Here is a 6,232-nt window from a genome sequence, read left to right on the forward strand (position 1 = left end):
AGGTACTAATGAGGTGAGGAGGATGCGTAGAGTGAGGAGGAGGAGTAGGAGGATGCGTAGTGGGGAGGAGGAAGAGGAAAGATGGGAAAGTGATGAGTTTGCCCTGTTATAATGTTTTTTTTTTTTTTCTTGGAGGGAACAATATGCAGGTTCCTGGACTTTGTTTCCTTCTTCCTTGCATTGAAAAAAAAAAAAAAGTTGTATGGCTGATTAGTGAGAATGCAATTGAAGGATAACGATAAGTATTGGAGTGAAGGTTTGTACATGAGTGAGATAAAGGGCTGTAACATGCATAGAAGGCTTCGTTGCACCTGTTCCCTAGTGATTTATTCTGTTCCATGGAGAGTGAGAAAAGAGGTCGGGATGGTGGTGGTGGTGGTGGTGGTGGTGGTGGTGATGATGATGATGATGATGATGATGATGATGATGACAGCCGGATTAGAGTTGGCGAAAATTTAGGTTACCCCTCAGATTTGACAGTCACCGTGAAACCCATGATGAGAATAAAGCGCATCCGACTTTTTACCCTCCTGTTGAATGCACTTTGTTGGTGGAATGCTGGCTAAGCACATCTTATGCGCTCCTTAGATATCAGTCAGATTTTGGAGACGAGAGAGAGAGGGGGTGGGTGGGTTGGTAAGAATGGGGGATGAGGGAACTGAGGAAAGTGAGGGATAAAGGGTCATTGAGGGAATATGGAGAGAGAGAGAGAGAGAGAGAGAGAGAGAGAGAGAGAGAGAATGTATGAGGAAAGAGAGAGAGAGAGAGAATGTATGAGGAAAGAGAGAGAGAGAGAGCATGAGGAGAGCAGGCAGGCAGACACACGAACACATACCAAAGGGTCGGCAGAGTGGCGCCTAGGTTTTTCCTCCGCTTTCTCTCTCTCTCTCTCTCTTATTGCTTCTTTCCCGTCCCTACCATCGTTCTCCTTCCGTTGTCACTTTCCTCCATTCAACCCTTCCTCCTTCCTGTAGCCCTTTCCTTTTTTCCTTGCACGATATCTCGTAGCCAGTACCCGGAAATACGTCATTTCCGTACCAACAGCAACACTATCTACATTATCATCATCATTATCTTCACCATCATCATGGTAGTCGTCTCTCCTTATCACAGTATTATTATCAAAACAGTCATGGTATACAAAGCATATCTATATCTTCTGATCTTTAAAAGTGCTACGTCCTCGACAAGAACCACCACAACCACTTCATCTACTACTAATACTACCCCAACCACCACACCCACACCCACCTCCACTAGTCAACCACTGCCACAACCATCCCAACCGCCTCAGCCACAACCACAACTACTCAACCATCACTGCCATACCTACCACAACCACATTACCTTAGCTACCACAAGTACTAAGTCCAAAATTCCACAACTCAGCCCCGTATCCGCTCTTACTAAAACAACCGCCAATTTTCCCGCCCCTCCAGACGAAGCTGCCAGGGACCTGTTCTCTGTATGACGTCATGATGAGCATTTTCTGAGAATATTGTGAAGGGAGGAAGTCAAGGAGAGAGGAGGGGAGAAAGGTAGGGAGGGGTGGAGGGAGAGAAAGGACGGTGGCGAGAGAGAGAGAGAGAGAGAGAGAGAGAGAGAGAGAGAGAGGTAAGGAGAGAAGGATGGAGAAAGAAACTGGTGAGAGAGAGAGAGAGAGACAGAGCAGGGAGGAGGAATAGAAAGGGAAGAGAAAGATGGAGAAAGAAGCTGGTGAGAGAGAGAGAGAGAGAGAGAGAGAGAGAGAGAGAGAGAGAGAGAGAGAGAGTACATGGAGGGCAGAGGGGGAAGGACGGGGGACGGGGGAACATGGCAGTGGGAGAGCCGGGGTTTTCCAAAGGGGGGGAGGGGGAGGGGGAATAGAAGATGCAGATGGGAGGGTATGAGGAAGGGGGAGGTATTGTGAGGGAGGGAGGAGCGTAGTGCATGCAGGGGGAGGGAGGGGGAAGGAGTATGAGGGAGCATGAGAGAGGGGGTATGAGCGATAGTTGTTAAAAATGAGAGGATATAGGGAGGGCAGAGGTTGCAGTGGGGGGTATAATCAACTGATTTCATCTGACAACTGGTCCACTTCAGCAACTGGAATATAAAGTCGTGGTTGTTTGAAGTTTGGTGAGCCTTATGAGTCTCCTTAGTTACTAGTCAGATCAGCCCTCCATTTTGACCACGCTTGGCCATCAACTGAGCTGAAAGGGATAAGGGGTATTTGTTAGAGAAGAGCAAACGCGCTGTAGTAAATGCAGAGGGAGGGTGGGGATATCGGAGTGGGGCAAGATGATGATGATGATGATGATAAGAAAGAGGAAGAGGGGAAGGGTGAGGGAGGGCCGGAGGAGGAGTAGGAGTATATGGAAGAGGAAGAGGGGCGGTGGAGTAGGAGGAGGGGAGGGGGAAGAGGAGGGGGAAGGGTTGGTGGGATGGTAGTAGCGGTAGTGGTTGGAGAGGACGACACTATGACTTGTACTCCCAGAATGTTTGAGAGTTTTAGGTAAAAGAACGCGGCCTTGGCATATTTGTGTCTAGTTATGGCATACACGTGGTGCTGGTATAGGGTACGGGTGTGCTTGATCACAGTGGGGGTAGATACATGTGGTACAGGTAGAGGGTATTGTGTGTGTTTGATCTCAGTGGGGTAGGGTATAGTGTGTTTTTCGTTAACCAGACAAAGTATCTCTAATCCGTTTCAGCCCGTCTGATATCTGAGTGCAGCTAGATTGGAAGGTTGATTTGACCGGTGACCAAGGAGATTCATTCCTCTTTTTATTCTGTGAATATCCAATACATCCCTAACCCCTTTAAGATCGGTTAAAATATGAGTGTAGTCAGATTGAAGGACAAGTTTGATTAGTGACCAAGGAGACTTATTCCTGTTATTCTGTAAATACCCAACACAGATACGTTACTCCTTTCAGCTCGGTTTGTGTCCGAGTGTAGGCAGAGATTCATTCCTCCCTCATATCTAAGGCTCATGGAATTTCATATAACCATCTAGTATGAGTGGCCTAGTTCCATCAGGTGAAAACAAATCCGTAGTGTTAAGTAGGGTGGGTTTAAGGTTCGGCCTGTGTATGATGCTGATTTTGTATTCTGTCAACTCCCTCACTCCTAAGCTGAACAAACACGTCTACTGATAGTTAGAATGAAAAGGAAAATACAGTACGTCTTCTTGCTGAAAGGATCATCCGTTTTGCTGGAACAGGTTTTACTAAGCTGGAAAAAAAAAAAAAGCCATAAAAATGGCAGGGTCGTTAATCGCTGCTAAATGTTTGAAATAAACTCTTAAAAACGTACTTAGTACACACGTGTCGACTGAGTGTGGTGTTTAGGGTTGAGGGTGACTTTGCTTCTGTCCTTTCATGTCACTAACACAGTACTCGACCTTGACACGTGGAGGGTTAGTGGTGGTAGTGTTAGTTCTAGTATTAGTGTTAGTGTTAGTTTATCGTTATGTAAGGGTAAGTAGTGTTTAGGGCTGAGGGTGACATTGATTCTCTCCTTTCATGTCACTTACACAGTACTCGACCTTGAAGAGACACGTGGAGGGTAGTGGTGGTAGTGTTAGTGTTAGTTTATCGTTATGTAAGGGTAAATAGTATTTAGGGCTGAGGGTAACTTTGCTCCTTTCATGTCACTAACATAGTACTCGGCCTTGGAGAGACACGTGGAGGGTTAGTGATGGTTGTGTTAGTTGTTACTAGGTCGTCTACACCATAGTTTGGAGGCCTGTATTTCTCTCTCTCTCTCTCTCTCTCTCTCTCTCTCTCTCTTTCCCCATCTTGGAGCCATTCATTTATTTCTTCACTAATTCACTTCAGACTTGGCACAGCTATACCTTGGGTTAGTACTCCCAGACACCCTTTCTTTTTTTCATTCTTTCTCTTTATATTTTTGTCTTCCAGTGGGTTTTATGGGGTCAGGGGCTGTCATATGAATACACAAAAACTTTGGGGATCCTCATGTCGTGTATGTTGATTCATCACCATGGTAGTTTGCACAGAAGGATATCAGTGTGTTGGCAGTCATGTTCACGTGTGTTGGTGTTGTTTAGGGTTCAGGGTGACTGATTTTATGCTTCCATGTCACTGTCAAGGTAAACGGCCTTGAAGAAACACGTGGAGGGTTTGTGGCGTTAGTGTTAGGGTTAGTTTTAGTGTTAGTCGTGTTAGATTGTGTTAGTGGTGTGTAAGGTACTAAACACACGTAGAGGATCAGTGGTGTTATTAGGGTTAGTTTTAGTGTTAGCCTTGTGTTAATGGTGTGTAGGGCTTGGGTGACTAACCCTTCCACGTCACGAACGCAGTACTGGATCTAGAAAACAGATTTGATAAGTTAGGAGTGTTGTTTGGCAAGTTAGTGTCCTGTTGTTTGATCGTAAGAAAGATGGGGGTGTTAGGGATATTTGTTAGGTTAGAGTAAATGTAGTATTGTTAAGTCAATAAGAGTGATGAGGGTTGAGCTAGGGAAAGGTGTTAGGGATTAGGCACTCCTTGTTAGGTCGCTAAGAAAGATGAGTGTTAGGGAAATGAGTTAGAGATCTTTGTGTCACTGAGTAAGAAAGATTAGTATGTTAGGTAAAAAGGGAAAGAAGTTAGGGATCTTTGTGTCACTGAGTAAGAAGGATGAGGGTGTTAGGGAAAGGAGTTATGGATCTTCATATCACAGAGTAGGAAAGGTAAACAGTGTTAGGAAAATGAGTTATGGATCTTTGAAACTGTGTCCCTGAGTAAGAAAGTTGAGGGTGTTGGGGAAGGGAATTACGGAAGTTTGTCAGGTTAGAGCAGATGCACAATTGTTACGTCATTGTGGATGTAGGAAATGCCACTTTGCATATACCACTTGTTATACTCCACCTTCCGTGTTGCCCCACTCGTCACGTGCAATTTTTAGTGTTGAGGCAGTGAATGATGTAGATAGATACTTATTTATATGCCTGTGTGTATAACCTCGTGCACAACCATTCATCGATTCTCTCCCTCCCCCTCGCGCGCGCGCACACACACACACGCACACACACACATTCGCGAGGAATGTGGAAAAAGGTCAGTGAAGGGCAAGAATTACCCTGTCTGCCACTACTGGGTTTCCCGCTGGGCTACTGAGGAGTGGGGGGGGGAAGGAAGCTGAGTAGAAGGAATGAAGAAACTAGGAAGGATGAAAGGACAGAGATACATAGATAGAGATGGGGAAGAGATGCTAAGGTGAGTGGGAGGAATGAAAAAACCGGATGAGGAAAGGACAGAGAGAGAGAGAGAGTGGGGGGTTAGAGGTCGTGACAGGGGGGCAGGGGTGACGTCACTCCCTGTGCCAGAAGGGGTTCCCAGTACTTAATTTTGGGGGGAGGGGGGCAGAGTGGGTGAAGGAGGCGTAGGCGACCAGTCTGTCTACCCTGAGTCGAAGTATGTGATCAGTAAATTCCAGCACCCCTCGGACTTTCCACCTTTTGCATTCATTTTCCCTCGGTACTACGGCTTTGCATCGTTTTCACAGCACATCTTCGTGATTAGCGTCATATGGTAGTGGTTATCGCATGTTACAGCTGAACATTCATGAGGGATGTCAATTTTATGCCTAGCCTATACCGTACTTGAACATAGCTTGGCCCAGATTTTCCTTTTTTTTTTTTTTTTTTTTTTTTTTTTTTTTTAAATAGCATATTTCACATACTTCACAGGCAGAATGACAATACGGTCCTGCAGCCTTTCCACGACACTTCTTCGTGATTAGCGTTAGATTCTAATGTTAATTATCAAAACTCAGCTTTCAAGATGGAGGGGTGGCAATTTTAAGCCAAGTTAGAGTGAAAAGAATGTAGTAATAATGTAATAGTAAAGTAATGCTCAGTGAACCTGACAATTTTTAGGTCTTCAGATTGGGAGAAAAAGGATGGATGATAGAAAGATGTTTAGATAAATATTCTTTATATCAGCAGAATATTCCTTATATCTGCAGACGATTTTATTCAGCCTCAGCGATGCTACTGTGTGTGTGTGTGTGTGTGTGTGTGTGTGTGTGTGTGTGTGTGTGTGTGTGTGTGTGTGTTTGTTTCGCTCTCCTTCGCTGAGTCGAATCGCTTGGAAAAAACAAGAAGAAAGTAGATGGGGGAGGAAAGGAGGAAATAATTTTAAGATACTGAATTTTATCGGATTACGGATTGAGAGAGAGAGAGAGAGAGCGCTAGCGTGAGGGCAAGGGGTAGAGGTCGTGACAGAGGGGGCAGAATGACGTCACT

This window comes from Coenobita brevimanus, chromosome 90 (genome assembly GCF_032717465.1).
Source record: "Coenobita brevimanus isolate Jiangsu-jjx chromosome 90, ASM3271746v2, whole genome shotgun sequence".
Classification (NCBI taxonomy): domain Eukaryota; kingdom Metazoa; phylum Arthropoda; class Malacostraca; order Decapoda; family Coenobitidae; genus Coenobita; species Coenobita brevimanus.